The sequence below is a fragment of the Brachyhypopomus gauderio genome, unplaced genomic scaffold (assembly GCF_052324685.1).
Source record: "Brachyhypopomus gauderio isolate BG-103 unplaced genomic scaffold, BGAUD_0.2 sc247, whole genome shotgun sequence".
NCBI lineage: Eukaryota > Metazoa > Chordata > Actinopteri > Gymnotiformes > Hypopomidae > Brachyhypopomus > Brachyhypopomus gauderio.
Window position 1 is genome coordinate 67,418 of NW_027507068.1, and position 20,896 is coordinate 88,313.

Here is a 20,896-nt window from a genome sequence, read left to right on the forward strand (position 1 = left end):
CGCTTTCTGGCATTACAGTTGTGTTTTTCTGTGAATGATGTATCTAAAGCCATAAGGTGTAGGCAGATGTGCTTGTGTAAACGCGCTCCTGTATTTGTGTGAATTTTATGTATATGTAGTGATAATGGTTTCAGATACACTTGCCTTCTTTTGCCTAAATAATTTTAGTTTTATGTCTAGGGGATAGGGTGGGGAGGGTGTATTTTTGTTGTTTGTTTGTTCTTGTGTAAGATAGAAAATGGAAAACCTGTGTAATCGATATTCTCTTGTAATTTGTACTTTTAATATTTTCCACAATAAAAATAATTGTCAAAAAAAAAAAGAAACAATGTTAAAGAAAATTTTAATTATTGTTTTTATCCATCAATTTTTAAGCAGACAATATTAATATTAATTTAAAATGAAATTGTAGGAATTACAATGGATCAAAAAATTTTAATCTCCCTTCTTGTTCCTCTAACAGGTGTTTCACCATTTTCCAAGGTAGGAAAGTACTCCTGACTGTAACGCTGGGTGTGGGCGGAAGGACGAGACACGGATCCTTTCTGCAGCAGCCAACGTAACTCGCTTTATTCGCACAATGAACATACACACACACAACGAGCAAACTAAGACAACGACAAGCACACGACGTGCACCCCCTCGGGGCAGGGGTAGAGTCTGGGACCCCCACCCCAAAGTTGCCCCATCGGGTTAGGGTCTATATTTTTAAAGTGTCTTACACTAGTTTTTCCACTAGTGTCAAAGTGGTATGAATAGGTTTCAATGGGCGAGTGCTCCTTAACTATTGCGCCCCCTGGTGGAGCTCAAACTCGGGGGTATAACTAGGGCCCTGGGGGGGTAGGACAACAGGGTTTGCTCTGTGGGGGTATGGTGCACCCCCTTGGGGCAGGGGTAGAGTCTGGGACCCCCACCCCAAAGTATCCATCTCAGGTTAGGGTCCATATTATCAAGGGGTTTTACACTAGTGTCAAAGTGGTATCAATAAGATTCAATTACTTTTATATTAGTCTGGTTAGTAAAATATTCTTTTTCAGGATATGGCACCTACACAAAGTGCGTGTCCGATATGTGCAGTTATTTACTGCAACTTATCACAGCACCTCCGGGTGTGTCACAAGGTGACAAATAAAGATGAAATGACGCTACTGCTGCAGCTCTCCAGTGGGAGGTAGGTGAATAATTAGCATGTTAGCATGTTATTAGTGTGTTATTAGCATGTTAGTATTGTATTAGCATGTTAGTGGGTTAGCAAGGTATTAGCATGCTAGCATATTGTTAGCATGTTAGCATATTAGCATGTTGTTAGCATGTTACCATGTTAGCAATTAGCATGTAACTAATGTAATTAGCATGCAATAAACATGCATTGAGCTAATAATGCTTATGTAATTAGCATGTTTTGCATCTTTTTGTGTAAAATTTTTTGCAGAGTGAAAGGCATTTTCGATTGCAAGGTGCCGGACTGCAACTCCTCACACATCAAGCGCTTGGATAAGCACTACAATAAAATGCACCAGGATGTGTTGGTATGTTTAAAACCATCTGTTGTGTAGGACTGCATATTAGCTTATTAATATACGCATATTGCAATTTTTTCCCTTGTGTTTATTTTTTAGATTGGGGACCTTGCCAAATTTACAAAGTTGTCGAAGGAGGAGTACATTTTAAGAAGCCTGGCCTCATTAAGGGCGAATGTTCCTAGGCCCCCGCTTGTTTCAACGCTGGATGGGGGTTACAGCCCACTTCCAGCATATTTATTACAAGGGTCTTTCACTGACATGTCCAGTGAATTGGACGAGGCCCCGGTCCCTTTTGAGCCAGAGCACATCGGTGAACCAGAGGCATGCTCCACCCCAGTTGCTGCGACATCCGCCCCTGGGCCCTCCACCTCTGTTGCTGTACACTCCACGGCAGACCCTGCGCCTTCCACCTCAGTGCCTAGGCCCTCATCCGCCACCAAATGTGATGCTTGCGCATCCTGTAAGTTATCAAATCTGGAGGTACAAAGGTTAAAGAAGGCACTTGCCGGAGAAAAGTGTCAGAGGCCAAGCTGCAGGGCAAACTTTGAAAGGTTGGTGGACCTGGAGAAAGCCTTCAGGAATACACAGTCCCCCATACGGTCCAAATACAGCCTCAGCTCTCCGATTTCGAAAGAAATCCACCCTAACATCAGTAAGTAGTGTCACAAAGGTTCAGAGTTTGACCAAATTTTTTATGTATGATTCACTAATTATGCTTAATGTCTTCCCTAGGGCGCATTGTTAAGGAATTTACGATTGTAAATTCTGGTGCAAACCTGGAGGGGCGAAAAAAGGAGAACGCCATCTCGGCGGAAAATCACATTTTCCGTTTTGTCAACTTTAGTATGCGTGACATGCCAGAAAAGAAGGGGACATTCTCTTTCTTGCGAAACGGGGATAATTTTGGAGTAAGTAACGCATGTCATAGTGAAAGTTAACATGCATACGAATGAGCAAATGTCTGCATATTAATAAGCTAATATCTGCATACTAATGAGGTGATATCAGCATACTAATGAGCGAATACCCGCATATTGATGAGGCAATATCCGCATATTAACAAGCTAATAAGCTAATATCCGCATACTAATGAGAAAATATCCGCATACTAAATAACTAATACCCGCATATTAATGGACTAATGCATAACAATGAGGAATTTTGCAAATATAACAAATTTGTTGTATTTGCAGATACATGACTGGCAGTCAGGGGCTGGCAGTCACCACAGTAAGAAATATATTCCTCACCCTTCGGAAGTTTATAAAATATCTACACTGCCTTTCAATGATGGATGCAAGAATCACCAAGAATGACATTGCTTGGTTGAATTTGGAAGTGACCAAGCGACTCACAAGCCCGAAGAAAGAGATCACAATTCACCATCAAAAAGTGAAGAAACGCCTCAGCAGTAAGTGTAGAATAGCTCCATTAATTATGTGCATATTAATGAGGTGGCCCATGCATATTCATGTGTTGATATGCGCATAATAATGAGCCAGTGCATAATGTGTTTCAGAAAACAAAATCAGCAAAGAAGAAATCAGGTCCTTTCGAAAAAATGCCAGGAAGCTGATTCCTCTAAAACTGGGTAAGTCATTTGTTTGTGCATGCTAATGTATTTTGCTAATGTAACAATAATGCTAACGTTATGAATTTTGTGTCAATTTAGACCGTCTTGAGAAATACCCGAATACCATGACAGCGGCCCAGTTCATGGGCCTGCTATCAGGTTATCTTAACCTGGGTTAGGGTTAGGGATCATATCATGAAAGTGGTATTTTTCCCATAGACATATGATGATGTCTGATATTATATACACATCCCTGACCCAAACCTTTTTCCATAGGTTTTAGCATGGATGTGTCCGTGATATATTGCCAATGTGTCTTGAATTAGGGGGCACTATTAAGCAATTTTTTTGGACGTTTTGCTATGTTAACGTCCAAGATAAGAGTATGTTTTACCCTAACTCATGCAAGTAGCGCCACCTGGTGGCCATTCATACTTTGGCTCATAACTCGGGCTAGGAAGGGGCTAGGTGGACGGGGGTCACTGGGGGGGGGGGGGGGGGGGTCCAGGGGACCCCCTCAGGGCAGGGGTAGGATCAAATACCCCCCCCCAATTCAAAGTGCCTACTCAGGTTAGTAGTCATATTACCATTCATGTACTTGTATATTTTGAAAGTGGTATGAATAAGAGTCAATGGAAATCAGTCAAAATCATGTGCCCCCTGGTGGCTGTTTGAACTATGGGGTATAACTCGGGGCAGGAAGGGGGTAGGTGGACAAGGGTCACTGCGGGGGGTCCGGTGGACCCCCTCGGGCAGGGGTAGAGTCACAGACTTCCACCATGGCGGCCAATGTGGTACCAGGTGACAGCCTTAAGGTGCACCTTCTTGGGGAAAGATTTTGGGCACGGAGGGGGTGGAGTATGGAAGTCTACCTGTTGCGCCACCTAGGGGAGCCCAAACACGGGCACAACTCGGGTTGGGAAGGGGGTAGGATGACGGGGGTCACTGAGGGGGGTCCTCTGGACCCCCTCGGGGTAGGGGTAAAGTTACGGACCCCCACCTCAAAGTAGCCATGTCAGGTTAGGGTCCATATTGTCAAGGTGTATTTCCCTTATCAGCAAAGTGGTATGAATGGAATCTAATGGAGATAACGCCACCTAGTGGCCTTTCAAACTATGGGGTATAACTTGGGGTAGGTGAACGGGGGTCACTGCGGGGGGGTCTTGGGGACCCCATCGGGGCAGGGGTAGAGTCTGAGACACCCACCCCAAAGTAGTCCCTTCGGGTTAGGGTCCATATCATGAAGGTGGTTGTTATTAGCATGTTAGCATGTTGTTAGCTTGTTAGCAATTAGCATGTAACTAACGTCTTTTTTGTGTAACATTTTTTGCAGAGACAGGTGAATGTTCGAATGCAAGGTCCCGGGCTGCACCTCCTCCCACATTCGACATTTGGATAAACATTATAGCCAAACGCACAAGGATGTGCCGGTATGTTTAAAACCATCTATTGCATAAGACTGCATATTAGCTCAATAATATACGAATATTGCAATTTTTTTCCTTGTGTTTATTTTTTAGATTGGGGTCCTGGGTGTCGTGGAAATTTTCTAATAAATGGATGAGGACTCAGACGTGGTTAAATGATTAATTTATTACAAAAATATAAATATATATAAATAGGACAAAGACAGATACAAGACAGACACAGACATGAGAGTCTCATTCAAGCATGACAACTCTGAAGACAGGGGGGCAGTCCTCCTGCTTATATACAACCTTAAACACAATTCAGCAGTTCTAACAGCAGGTTATCTTTAGCACAGCATGTTCCAAAACATAAGCGTCCAGCAGGCTACTTTGTCTCACATGTGTGTATCTCCTAATATGGACTTCCCTAGAGTTAGCGGAAGCAACTGATGTATCAGTTGAACACAGAGAAAGCTAAATGACCCAAGACTAGTAGCCTAGTGACTACCAGTTAACAGAGTACTCTTACCCTCAGCACTCTCCCTGACCTGGGTCACGTATAGCACACATGCATAATATGAACTAAACTTGGTTACACTGAATCACACTACTTCATTATTGTAGTCCTTCTGCTTAGTCAGAATGGACATGTCCTAAATCATAAAGTTCATAATGATCTCTTATAATAATTAAACATAATCTAATCAATAGTTATTAATCAATAATCAATAATTTCTCTCACACTTCCCCCCTTTGATTCTGTGTAATCATTAAAAAGGAGAGAATAAATCATTAAGTCGATCGTCAACTTAAGTCAGGATCTAGAGTCAGTTAAGCTGCTCAGGGCCATCGGGCACAACCCAGCCAGTCGCCAGGTCGTCCCAGACGTCTTCCTTAAACAGACGTCCCAAGGAGTTTGCTATCTCAGGCTCCTTTAAGTCGTCGTGCAAGGCCATCTGAAAATGCTGACGCATAAGGCCAGTAAGCCACGACGAACAGCAAGACATAATACAAGGCACTAAACACAACAACAGCTAAATGATTATTACAACTGGTAAAATCATAGTCAGCATCCAATGTCCCCATGGGCCTAGCCATGAAGTGATCCACCCAAACCAGGTTCTTGAACCCCGGCCTTCATGTGATCAATTAAATCAGTAATATTATCATAGTAATCTGGATTGCTGAAACAACATAAAACATTTATTTTCTTACACACATCTCCTTCTTTTGTGAGGAGGAGGTCTAAAGCTAGTCTATTCTGGACCTATACTTGTCTAATTTCTTTCACTTCTTTGTTTAATAGGTCCAAATACAGCAAAATCTCCAAGGAGGAGTATGTCCTGAGGAGCCTCGCCTCATTGAGGGCGAATGTCCCGAGGCCGCCCCTCGCCTCTATGTTGGATGTGGGCTACAGCCCACTTCCAACATATCTCCTTCAGCAGTCCTCAGCAGAGATTTGGAGGACGCCCCGGTCCCTATGGAGGACACACCGGACATCGGCCAACCGGTCGCGTGCTCCACACCACTTGTTGGGCCCTCCACCTCGGAACCTGCACCCTCCACCTCGGACCCAGCGCTCTCCACCTCAGACGCTGTATCCTCCACCGACGCCCCTGCGCCCTCCACCTCAGTGGCTGCAACCTCATCTGCCACCACTGGTGCTTGTGCAAACTGCAACTTATTAAATGAGGAGGTGGTTCGACTGAGGAGGGTCATTGCCGATTACGAGGGTGGTGGAAAGTGTCAGAGGACAGACTGTAAGGCACATTATGAACGGTTGGTGGACCTGGAGAAGGTTTTTGGGAACACGCAGTCCCCCATCCAGCCAAAATACAGTCTGTCCTCTTCAGTGTCGAAGGACATCCACCCGAACATCAGTAAGTAATGTCACAAAGGTTCAAAGTTTGACAAGATCTTTGTATGTTTGATTCACTAATTATGCTTAATATGTCTTCCCTAGGGCGCATTGTGAAGTTCACACTCATAAATGTGGGCACGAACGTAGAGGGCCGCAAAAGAGAACGCCATCATGGGCGAAAACCACATCTTCCGATTTGTGGGATTCGCGATGCGGAACATGGCGGAGAAGGGCACCTTTTCATTTCTCAGGAATAAGGGCATAATTTTGGAGTAAGTAACGCATGTCGTAGTGAAAGTTAACATGCAGGAAGGGGCTAATATCTGCATATTAATGAGCCAATATCCACATATTAATGAGCGAATGCCCACATATTAATGAGCTAATACTAGCATATTAATGAGCCAATATCTGCATCTTAATGAGCTAATGCCCGCATAATAATGAGCTAATATCCACATACTCCACAGGAGTGTCCTTCCTGTGACGACACTCCTGTTTCCTGTTTTCACCGGCGCACGGCAGCACGCTCGCACGCAAACGCGGATTCACGTATCACATTAGCATAGCTTAGCTATAGCCTAATACACTTACATTAAACACTACAATTCTAAATCAGTATAATACACTTACCGACATCTGATTATTTTATCTCGTTTCTGTTTTCTCGTCTCTTTTTTCTCCCTCTGTTTTCTCCCCCTGTTTCTTTCTTTCTCCCTCTGTTTTGTCTCCCCTGTTTTTCATGGCTACCGCGGAGGAACGGGCTCTCGTCAAGCTCGGCTCGGAGCTGGACAAGTTGGGTCGGCAGATCCAGCGTCTTCTGGAGAAGCAAGCGGAGCTCACCCAGGAGAAGACCAGGCTCGAGGCCGCCCGCGACGCTGCCTACTCGGCCGTCTCCACTCCCTCGTCACGGCGGCTCAGCGCGACCGCCATCTTGACCCGGGCACCAGGCTGGGAGCGCCAGCGAGGACGCGGAAGGCAGCCGGCGTCGTCACCCCTACCTCAGCCGGACTTCTCCTCTGCGAATCCGTTCGAGGTGCTCAGCTCCAGGTCCTCCGCCTCGCCCTCACCCCTGCGTCCGACACCACCCTCACCAGCGCCGGCACCGAAGAAGAATAAGGGCGGTATCCTTGTTATTGGAGACTAGATAACACGACACGTAAAGATTCACCTGCCAGGCGCTAAAAGAACCCCCACTGTGTCATGTTTTCCAGGCGCTCGTGTCCTGGACGTGGCCAGGCGGCTTCCCTCGGCGCTGAAGCAGCGAGACGACTTCGGCACCGTCGTCCTTCACGTGGGGGCTGTCGACACCTTCGCCCGGCGCAGCGAGATCCTGAAGGAGCACTACCGCTCGCTTCTGGACACCGCGCGGAAGAAGACGTCGGCCAGGCTTGTTGTCTCCGGTCCGCTTCCAACGTTCCGGCGAGGGTGCGAGTCATACAGTCGTCTTTTCTGTCTCCACAGCTGGCTCCGGGACACCTGTAGCAGCGCCGGCGTGGACTACGTCGACAACTGGGAGAGTTTCCGAGAGCGTCCATCACTCTACCGCCGAGATGGACTTCACCCCAGTCGCCTAGGCTCGGCAGTCCTCTCCAGGAACATCGAGGACGTGCTACGTCGGGCCTAACCAGCCACAACAAACCACGCAAATCAGCTAAGTAGAACTTACTTCCCTAACTACCAAACCATTGAGACTGTGTCTGTTAGCCGTGGCAGGTATAAGAATAACAGGGCGATATGTTTTAAAAATCTAATTAAAATTAAATTAAATAATCAACATGAAGTGAGCAGCAATATTAAGCTAAGGCTAGGACTTTTAAACATTAGATCACTTGCATCAAAAGCTGTGATAGTAAACGAAATAATCTCAGATAACAGACTAAATGCACTCTGTTTAACAGAAACATGGGCTAGAGTAGGCGAATATGTAAGTTTTAATGAAGCAGCTCCTCCTGGATACAGTTATGTTCATCAGCCCCGTATCACAGGGCGTGGAGGTGGAGTAGCCACAATATATGACACAGACATAGGTTTTACTGTAAAACCAACCACCTCTATTAACTCATTCGAGGCTTTGATAGGTGAAATAGGCAATAATCTTATAGGCAATAAAACAAAGCTTAAATTAGTGACCATCTATCGACCGCCGGGTCCCTACTCGAAATTTCTTCAGGAATTTGCTGAGTTTCTTTCGGAACTAGTCTTAACCATCGAGAGATTTGTAATTGTGGGTGATTTCAACATTCATTATGAAAATGAATCAGACCCACTGAAAATTGCGTTCGACTCCATACTAGATTCAGTAGGTATAACCCAAAATGTAACTGTGACGGGCAGGTGTGAGCAACAAAAAGGAAGCGATCACGCCAAGTCTCAGGGAAAAAGGATGGTTTGATATAAAGTGTGCAAACCTAAAACCCGTGCAATAGATCCAAATTAAGGATATAATGACCAGCGGTCAACTGGTACAAAGACAAGGCATATATAGACAGACAAACGACCATCAGGTGGGAACAGATCACGGGCTCCGCCCACCTGAGGGGCGTACACGACGTCACAAAACAACAACAACACAGCCGCTGTGGACAGAGGCGGCCGGTAGGGGGCCGCCTCACCGTGACAGACCCCCCCACCAAGCCGCACTCCCCTCCACTGGGTGTGTGGCACACAGCGGCTGCACACAAAACATGAAGGGGCAGGAAGGCAGAGACAGGCAGGAACACACCTCCTGCCGTCCAGGAGCTGAAACATAAAACACAACACATTACACAGCTCACCTCCCCGGGCGGGACCCTGGACCGGCCGGGCCGTTAACAACACAAAACCACGCCCCGGTCGGTCACAGGGCCCTCACGCCCTAACCGGCATTCAGCTGGTAAGCCCCATGGTGTGAGGACGAGGGGCTACGGCTCCTCTCGTCCCTCGTGTGTGTGTGGGTGTGCAGGCTACCTCTCCAAGGCGTGGCTACTTCACCTCCTGGACCTACCTCCTCCCAGAGCTGACCCCTGCCTTCTGCTAGGGGTCACCCCAGCCTCCTGGGGAGCCAACCCCTCCCGGGGCCTCTCATCTCAAGGTGGACTCCTCCACCCAACCCAGGAGCGCCAGAGACCGAGGCCCAGAGCACCCCCGACGCGGGCTAGGGAGCAGCCCCAAGGGCCTCCTGGTCACCCCGGGCAGGAGGGAGGATCTCCATCCCCAGCAGGAGCTTTTCAGACCGGAGCCCCATGGTCCCCAAACATCCGGGGGCCCCAGCCCTCTAGGGAGGGGCTCTTCACGACCAGGCTCCGGTCACCCCACAACACAAGGGGGCTCCTGCCAGGTGGAGACCCCCACAAGGTCCCGGAACACTGCCAAGGAGAAGCACCTGCACAAAGAACACAACCTCACACACACACACCACACACATACATATATACAAACACGAAACACAAACGCGCCCTACCCTATTCAGGGCCTCCCTCGGGAGAGACGCCCTCCGTGCCACACCCCATGGCACGGGACCACAGCCGGTCCCCCCCCCAAACACACATTTAAGGGGAGGAGCATGTGTGGAATTACATTTAACAGTTGACATTACGCTAGGACAAAACACACACGCAAATACTAGACAAACAAAAAACGGTGTACAAACAGACAGACGGAACCCATCACATGCGCGCTCTGCTTACACACACACACAGTGACGCGCGCTGCTCAGAGCCACAGTCGCTCCCCACATTAAACACACGACACACGGGGAGCGAGGCGACAGTGACGAGCAGCAACCGCGTCACACATAAAACATTCAACATAGAACAGAACGAGCACGCACACTGGTCCACACGTCCGTCACCCGTACACACATACAAAACACACACGAGAGTCCACCAGGCAGACACCCTGGTGTTCGCCGTGCCACATACACACAAGCGCACGGCGAAACTCCCGCAACATACAACGGACACGAAGAGCTGTCTCAGGGCAGACTGCCCTGGTCCTCGCCGTGCTACACACACACACACACACAAAACACAAAAGCACGGCGGAGCTCTTCAAACAAAACACCACGCAGACAAACACTTACCACGAGACATGACCACGAACGAAGGAGAAAGAAAAAGAGACTCGGCGGCTTCCGAAGGGTGGCTGGTCATTCTGTGACGGGCAGGTGTGAGCAACAAAAAGGAAGCGATCACGCCAAGTCTCAGGGAAAAAGGATGGTTTGATATAAAGTGTGCAAACCTAAAACCCGTGCAATAGATCCAAATTAAGGATATAATGACCAGCGGTCAACTGGTACAAAGACAAGGCATATATAGACAGACAAACGACCATCAGGTGGGAACAGATCACGGGCTCTGCCCACCTGAGGGGCGTACACGACGTCACAAAACAACAACAACACAGCCGCTGTGGACAGAGGCGGCCGGTAGGGGGCCGCCTCACCGTGACAGTAACAGGGCCTACCCACCGCTGTAAACACACCTTAGACTTAATACTTACTTACAGATTAAACATAGAACATCTGGCAGTCATCCCCCAAAATGACGCCATTTCAGATCATTTCTTACTAATATATGAAATGACTTTATACAATGTACATCAGATGCGCCATACAAAAACCACACGCACTATTACATCCGACACTGCAGCAACATTTATAAACTTACTGCCAGAGCTACCCAACACTATGCCACTGCAGCCCAATGAATTGGAACAGGCAACACAACAGTTTTATTCCACACTCAGCAATACCTTAGACAGTGTAGCTCCAATTAAAACAAAATTAATTAGGGAGAAAAATCTATCACCATGGTATGACGAACACACTCGTCTTCTAAAACAGGCAGCTCGAGCAGCGGAGCGAAAATGGAAATCCACCTCACTAGAAGTGTTTAGAATCACATGGAAAGACGCCATAGTCAAATATAAACATGCCCTAATAAAAGCTAGAGCCGCATACTATTCGACACTAATAGAAAACAACAAGAATAACCCTAGATTTCTCTTCGCGACGGTATCTAAACTAACAAGAAATATCAACGACACTAGTTCTAACAGCACTTACACACACTAGCGATGAATTTTTAAACTTTTTCAATAATAAAATAGATAATATCCGACTACAGAGTCATAATACATCGCAGCCTAACCTCCAATCCAACCCCAGTAGTTCAGCTATTAGTAACTATGCATCCAAAAATATTACTGAGCTAAATATCTTCAATCCTATATTGCAAAAAGAGCTCACAACACTGATTAATTCGTCTAAGCCTACATCATGTATATTTGACCCAGTTCCAACCCGTCTATTTAAAGACCTACTCCCAGCCACTGCAGGGCCCTTACTTATGATTAACTCCTCCCTTAACCTAGGTTACATGCCCAAACAATTAAAATGCGCCGTAATTAGACCCTTGATTAAAAAACAGAATCTCGATCCGCAGATTTTAGCCAACTATAGACCCATTTCTAATCTCCCATTTATCTCTAAAATTTTAGAAAAAGCAGTTTCCAATCAGTTAAACCACTATCTCCAATCAAATAGTATCCATGAAAAGTTCCAATCAGGATTTAGACCAAACCACAGCACTGAAACAGCTTTACTCAGGGTAGTGAATGATCTACTAATATCGGCCGATAATGGGCTCGTCTCGTTCCTTATACTGTTGGATCTTAGTGCAGCTTTTGATACGGTAGACCACAACATTTTGCTGGATAGACTAGAAAACACAGTAGGTATTAAAGGAGTCGCACTCTCCTGGTTTAGATCATATTTAACTGACCGCTTCCAATGTGTAAGTGTTAATAATAAAACCTCTAAATCTGTGCAGGTTAAATATGGTGTCCCACAAGGGACAGTCCTAGGACCACTTCTATTCACACTGTACATGTTACCCTTAGGCGAAATTATGCATAAGCATGACATCAGTTTCCATTCCTACGCAGACGACACTCAGCTATATTTATCGGCAAAACCCGATGATTTAGGCGCAAACAGTAAGATTGAGAAATGTGTAGAAGAGATAAAACATTGGATGGCGTGTAACTTTCTAGCACTAAATGCCGATAAAACAGAATTGATAATAGTTGGGTCTAGGGCTGCGAGAGACAAGATACATAATGCAGCATTGAATCTACATTCTTTTACTATAACCCCCAGCGCAGAGGTAAAGAACTTGGGCGTCACAATAGACCCAGATCTCTCGTTCGATACACATATTAATAATATAACTAGGGTAGCGTTCTTTCACTTGCGCAACATTGCCAAAATTAGAAACATATTAAATATTAGTGATGCAGAAAAACTAATCCATGCATTCATATCCTCTCGTTTAGATTATTGCAACAGTCTCCTAGCTGGATGTTCTGGTAAATCGATAAACAAACTCCAGCTGGTTCAGAACGCAGCAGCACGAGTTTTAACAAAAACTAAAAAGTTTGATCACATTAGTCCCGTACTATCGTCATTACACTGGCTGCCAATTAGATTCCGTATTGACTATAAAATACTTTTATTAACATATAAAACGCTGCATGGCTTAGCTCCAGACTATCTTAGTGAACTTATTGAACAATATAACCCAGCGCGTTCACTTCGCTCGCAGGACGCAGGGTTATTAACTGTTCCTAGGATCAAAAAGATCACAGCAGGTGGAAGAGCCTTTTCTTTTAAAGCTCCACAATTGTGGAATAATCTTCCTGCCTCTATTCGGGACTCAGACACAGTCTCAATGTTTAAAACTCGATTAAAGACTCATCTGTTTAGTTTGGCCTTTGATTAATCTGTTACATAGTTACTACATCTCGTATCTTTTCTCCGAGGTTCACCTGGAGAGTAACATTGCAGTCGGAGCCTACAATACCAGCATCGCTGCTCCGACATTGAATGAAAGCCTGGCGTTCATCAACAGACATTTACAGTGACAATATCATAACCCAGAACTTTCATTTTTACCTTTACTTAGTCTGATTGTGTGATTTGTGTGTGACTTGTGTATTTGTCTGTATTTTGTGTAATCTGTGTGTTAACGGGCCGCCCAATGGAGGATGGGTTCCCTTTTGAGTCTTGGTTCTCCCGAGGTTTCTTCCTATTCCCCACTATCTTAGGGAGTTTTTCCTCGCCACTGTCGCCCTTGGCTTGCTCATTAGGGTTCTGGACCCGTAGTATTGTTAACCTTTTAAATCCTGTAAGGCGCTTTGTGACAACATGTGTTGTGAAAAGCGCTATACAAATAAACTTTGATTGATTGATTGATATTAATGAACTAATACACGCATAATAATGAGCCAATAGCCACATATTAATGAGCTAATACCAGCATATTAATGAGCCAATATCTACATATTAATGAGCTAGTATCTGCATAATAATGAGATAATGCATAACAATGATGTATTTTGCGAATATCAAAACAAATTTGTTGTATTTGCAGATACATGTCTTATTTGAAGCAGAAAGGGCTGGCAGTGACCACTATTAAAAATATATTCCTGACCCTACGGAAATTCATCAAATACCTGGGTCATCTGCCAATGATGAACGCCAGGGTCACGAAGTCCGACATTGGTTGGATGAATCTCGAAATACCCAAATGTCTTTCCAGCCTGAGGAAAGACGTGACTATTCACCGCCAGAAAATAAAGAAATGCCTAAGCAGTAAGTGCAGAATAGCTCAATTATGTGCATATTAATGAGGTGGCCCATGCATTGATGTGTTAATATGCACATATTAATAAGCCAATGCATAATGTGTTTCAGAGAACCAAATCACCAAGGAGGACATACGGTCCTTTAGAAAACATGCCAAGAGGCTTATTCCTATTAAACTGGGTAAGTTATTTGTTTGTGCACGCTTGTGTATTTTGGTAATGTAACAATAATGCTAATGTATGAATTTGGTGTCAATTTAGACCATCTTGAGAAAGATCAGGATACCCTGACAGCGACCCAGATCATGGGCCTGTTGTCAGGGTCTCTCATCCTTGGTTCAGGACACCGCTCCGGTGTCCTTACCAACATGAAAGTTGATGAAGTCCTGGAGGCCGAGGTCAAACATGAGGACTTCGTCATTGAAGTGAGTGTAATAAGCGTGCTATGAATATGTAATAAGCATCTTATGCATATGTAATACGTGTGTTACGAATATGTAATAAGCGTGCTAGGGTTAGGGGTAGGGTTCATATAATGAAAGTGGCATTTTTCCATAGACATATGATGAAGATGCCTGATATTATATACATGTCCCTGACCCTAACCTTTTCCCATAGGTTTTAGCATGGACGTGTCCATAATATATTATCAAATTGTCTTGAATTAGGGGGCACTGTTGAGCAATTTTCTTGGACGTTTCGCTAATATGCCTTAGTTTTTTCCTGATGCCAACTGTATGATACGATTATGTTTTTTCCCTAGGGTTAGGGTTAGGGTCACGCTTAAGTTTGCGTGACCAGACAAATATACCTGGATGAATCGGTTCATTACCCTCGCGAAGGATTTGCCTGGGGGTGGATCACCGTTCTTCTTCAACAGGAATGGAGGGCAGTGCAAAAAAACTATTAGTCCATTTTAGGATGGAGTGGACACGCTTGGGTTTTGGAGGATGCCAGTTTTAAGGCTTTCAGGACAGCAATGGTGTGCCACGTAAGTATTATCCATATGTAATTACCATGGTATGAATATGTAATGAGCATGTTACGCCTATGTAATGAGCATATTATGCATATGTAATTTGCATGTTTTCCCCATTTTCAGATCAAAAACATGCCTCCTGAACAAAAAAGAAAAATACAACGTGCCATGTGCCACTCAGATGTGGTGAGCTCTAAATTCTACGTGCCTCTTAGCACAGTGGCAGAGGCTGTTGCGATAAGAGAGCTCCAGTCACAAGCCCTAGAAGAGAGCCCAGCAATGGGCGAGAGGCCAGAGCCTGCCAGGGAGAGCCCATCATCCTCCAGTCAGGTTGTGGCCAAAAAACGGTCAGCAAAGAGAAAAATTCGGTTCATTGACAGTAGTGAGGAGGAGGAGGATAAAATACAGGAATATAACCCAAGAAACTACTCTCCCAAATCTATAAACTCTTTTCACATCATGACACCATTTCACTACCAATAGACAAATGGACTTCAGACCTTTAGGCTCAAACCGAAAATAACTGGCAAGTAATTTGCAGTAACACATTTAAAATATCATCAAATTCTAACATACAGCTAATTCAATATAAAATATTACACAGAACACACATCACTATTGAGAAAATGCATCGGATAGGCTTGTACACTGCCCCACGGTAACAGACAATCATCTTCACGCATTCTGGAACTGCCCCCCCTCTGTTTTGGTCGGAGGTCTTGGGAGAGCTGTCCAAGATCCTCCGCATCCCAATTTCTCCCACCTTAGCTCTGCTTGATGACCTTTCCTCTCTACCAATGCCTAAACATCTGCAAACATTCATCCTCATTTCTATAACAGTGGCTAAAAAGATTATTTTACTTAACTGGAAAGACAGAACAACATTATCAATAATATAGTGCTGCATCAAGGCACCTCAGTGGGAAGTCTGTGGGAAGGAAAAAGTGTGGCAGAAAACGCTGCACGAGAGGAGGTGAGCGGACCCTGAGGAACATTGTGGAGAAGGGCAGATTCCAGACCTTGGGGGACTGCGGAAGCAGTGGACTGAGTCTGGAGTAGAAACATCCAGAGCCACCGTGCACAGGCGTGTGCAGGAAATGGGCTACAGGTGCCGCATTCTCCAGGTCAAGCCACTTTTGAACCAGAAACAGCGCCAGAATCGCCTGGCCTGGGCTACAGAGAAGCAGAACTGCAAATTTTGCATGTCATTAAAACAAATAGCACGTAAATTAGAGCGGAAATGGCGAACTACTAAATTGGAAGTATTCCACTGTGCCTGGAAGGATAGCATTATTGAATACAAACGGGCACTCACTAAAGCACGCTCAGCATACTTAGCCTCACTGATAGAGAAAAATAAAAACAATCCTAGATTTCTTTTTAATACTATTTCTAAACTTACAAAAAATCAAGCAGGCACAGAACCTCAGATTCCAGTAAACCTCACTAGTAATGTATTTATAGATTTCTTTGATAATAAAATAGAGAATATTAGACAAAATATAAAACCCTTTATTAGCAATACAACTGGTATGTCATCTGGTTTGGTTGATATTGTTTTAAATTACATACCGGGAGAAAAACTTGATGCTTTTCATCCACTCCCAAAATCAGAATTAGAGAAAATAATTTCTTCCTTAAATTGTACTACCTGCACATTAGACTCAGTTCCCTCAAAGTTATTAAAAGAGGTATTACCAGCTGTAACTGAACCTCTTCTAACTATAGTTAACTCATCCATTACAATAGGTCACATGCCCAAATCATGTAAATTAGCAGTTATTAAACCTCTGATCAAGAAACCAAATCTTGATCCGACTGTACTATCTAATTATAGACCCATTTCAAACACATCATTTATATCTAAGATCATAGAAAAAGCTGTTGCCCAGCAATTATGCCTATATCTGCATAGGAATAACACATTTGAAAAGTTCCAATCTGGTTTTAGGCCCCATCACAGTACTGAAACAGCATTAGTTAAAGTAACAAATGATCTCCTCCTTGCATCAGATCAAGGCTATGTATCACTGTTAGTGCTTCTTGATCTTAGTGCAGCTTTCGACACAATTGATCATAGGATCTTGCTAGAAAGGTTAGAACGCTGGGTTGGAGTCTCAGGCACAGCCCTTTCATGGTTTCAGTCTTACTTAACAAATCGCTATCAGTTTGTAGAGCTCAATAATATTTCATCCAAACGTACAATGGTTAAATATGGGGTCCCGCAAGGCTCCATCTTAGGACCACTATTATTTACATTATATATGCTACCATTGGGCACAGTTATAAACAAACATGGTGTCAATTTTCACTGCTATGCGGATGACACTCAACTTTACATATCAGCCAAACCCGATGACAAACTCGGTTTAGGAAAAATTGAGGCCTGTGTAAGAGATATTAAATGCTGGATGTCTCTAAACTTCCTACAATTAAATGAGGACAAAACAGAAGTTCTCCTTGTGGGCCCTAAGGCCGCAAGACAGAAAATTCCAAATTTAATGCTTAATCTTGCAGACTATCCCATTACACCTGGCACAGTAGCCAAAAACCTAGGCGTCATACTCGACTCCGACCTATCATTTGATAAATATATAGATAATACTACTAGGATAGCTTTTCTACATCTCCGCAACACTGCCAAATTAAGAAATGCATTATCACAGGATGATGCAGAAAAATTGGTGCACGCCTTTGTTAGCTCTAGACTAGACTACTGCAATTCACTACTGTCAGGATGTTCAAATAGGAATCTAAATAAACTTCAAGTAGTTCAAAATGCCGCAGCTAGAGTTCTGACCAGAACTAGAAAATTTCAGCATATTAGACCAGTCCTATCAGCCCTGCATTGGCTCCCAGTTAAATTTCGTATTGATTTTAAAATTCTATTATTAGCATATAAAGTACTACACGGGCTTGCTCCTGAATACCTCCAGGAACTTATTTCCTACTATGAACCCCCACGTCAACTAAGATCACAGGGTGCTGGTCTGTTATTAGTTCCACAAATTAACAAGGTAACAGCAGGGGGAAGAGCCTTTTCTTATAAGGCCCCCCAGCTTTGGAATAATCTTCCTAAATGTGTCCGGGACTCTGACACAGTCACAATCTTTAAATCTAGGTTGAAAACCCACTTATTTAGTCTAGCGTTTGATAATTAATATCCCCCTTAGATAAAGGTACAGATCCAGGGGTTCATAGACGAAGGGTTTTATGGTAGACTGGGGTGCTGGTGCTGTCATCCTGTCACTGCTCGTGGTCACTCAAGTTTGTTGACAGTGCAGTGGACGGATTCCATTGTCTCAGAATGCCCCCAAGCCTATGTTACCTTCTGGTTCTGCCTTTTTAGCTAGGCTGTAATAATTTAACTTAGTGCCGGAGTTGCTGCCACACTCCAGAAATGTTTATAATTTTACCTGTCCTGTATATGTCCTCATACAGAGCTAATTTTCCCTGTTTCATTTCTCCACATGGCTGCCCGCCTGCTTGAGGAATAATGAGATGAGGAGAGACAAGCGATCCATCCTGGCCGGCCACCTCCTGCCTAACCGGATGCCTACACCATGATGGACATTATTACATCTTTTTCGGTCTAAATGGACATTATTGCATCTTTTACATTCTGTCTACATTCTGTCTATATTGTTGTTGTTGTCATGGTGACCGGTGTCGGCCAGAGGAGGATGGGCTCCCCCCCTGAGTCTTGGTTCCTCTCAAGGTTTCTTCCTCATGCAAAAAACTAGGGAGTTTTTCCTTGCCTCTGTCGCCTTTGGCTTGCTCACTGGGGGCTAGGACTCGGCACTTGTAAAGCTGCTTTGTGACAACAACTGTTGTAAAAAGCGCTATATAAATAAAATTTGATTGATTGATTGATTGATTACTGGGTGGTGTGTGTGTGTGTGTAAAAGTATTGCAGCAGCGGTTTTATTACCCGTGTTATATCTGTAAATCGTGCATATGCTCACACTAACATGATGTGCAAGTATGTTACATTACAAAAATATAGGTACACAGATTGACTGGTTTGTAGCGAGGTGGATTCAAAATTTGTTTACTCTGCAGCACGATTCTGTGAATTTGCCATCGCACTACACGTACCGCAAATGCATTGCAGCAGCACGTACGCCTACTACAAATACGTTTATTCTTTAGCGCGAAGATTAATTTCAAATCTTTAACGTGACTCAATCCAAAGGATTCATTCCTATTCAGCATAAGAATAATTACCTTCACGCTATAAAGAAAGATAGATTCATGGGTTGTAACTTTTGAATTGCTTCTTGAAGCTGTGTCAAAAGTGCTATACAGATTGTCACGGTGACAGCTCCGGACCCTTCCCTGTGGGCGTGCTGCTATGTTGTTTGCGTGTTATGTCCATGTTTGTTCTTCCGTGGGCGTGGGTCATCTGTGAGCGTGTTCGTGATATCACCTGTACCTTGTCTCGAGGTCACGTGGGTCTGTGTAAATTACCTATTTAATGTGCGTTTGCGCAGTGTCTTGTGCTCGTCTTTGTCTAAAGTTCATGCCTGTGTAAGCTTCCGCGTCAGCGTGCTTGCACCGTCTGTGCTGGGCTTTGTTTTTGTGTATTAAACGTTTTATGTGCATCGCAAGACGCTCGTCGTGTCTCCTCCTTCCTCCCGCATGCCAGCGTCACAGATGAGCTGGCCAAGCTGGTTTTCCTTGGAAAGGACAGTGGGGGTCAGCGCTTCAAAGTAAGCATAAAATACGTATGAAACACATATAAAATGGGCTAGTCATTGTCTGGTTTGCCTTGCAAAAATCCTCATACTTTTTGCCATATTATTGCTTGACCTGCTGCCTCAGTGCTCATACTATTTTATTATTTACAACATTCCTTGTTAATTGTTAGAATTAGTACCTATTATATATTTTTATACATTTTGGGATTTTGTCATGTAAAAAATCATAAAATCTATATTTTTTCCGCCGATCAAACTCCGCAGACAACCGGTGAAAAAGTGAAGACCCCCAAATTATTTTTCCCCATTAATATCTTATAAAAACCCATGAAAGAGTGAATTCGCAAAAGCTGAAGCGCGAAGTGGCACGGGATCACTGTAACAATACAAAAAATAAAGTATGAACTAACCTACAACAGAGTGCAAAATAAATATTAAATTAAGAGCAACATTAAGATAATAACTACATTCAGAAGAAAATATCAACTTAATTGTGCATTCAAAAAGAAAATGTGAGTGAGTGACCGTGCAAACTTGAATCACGTCCTTAGCAACAGTTTTCTGGGTGACAGTACGTTGAACGAATCAGAATGAACGAGAGCCCTCAGTTCAGTGAACGAATCACTGAGCATGCGCTGTTCCCTCGCAATGGATGTCTTCGCGGGTGATTCAGTGATTCATGGACCACACAGCAGTTCCTCAGCCAGCCTGCACGGTCGCTGCTGAGCTCAACTACTGAACTGAAAAAGGAACAAGCAGCTGAGGAAGTGATTCAATTCAGTTTGTTCACTCAAATGATTCCTTCATTTGAAGAATTGTTCACGAATGACACAACACTACTCAGAGTGCTATTAAGTTAGGTAGGGGGAGTGCCTTTGGTAGAAGCTTTGCTGTCTGCTTAACTTTGGCAAAGATGAGGTGGCAGTCTGCCATAGGTGTGCAACCCCATGATTGCCAAAGCAGTAGAAGCTTGGTATCCTCCTGAAAATTGTACGGAAGCTCTCCACTGTCTTGGACTTCAACCCAAGGCCACCCGGGGAGTTGCGTAATGCACGTGACATCCTTGGCCCTTGGTGTCAATCACCTGGCAACGGGTGGTTGGGGCACAGGCTCTGGAGGCCCTATTCGGGGTTTCTATGACCTAGCTCCAGTAGCATGCTGGAGTATGCCCTCCTCATTTGGGGGCCCACAAGCTGCCTGGAAACCTGGCGGTGTTAAC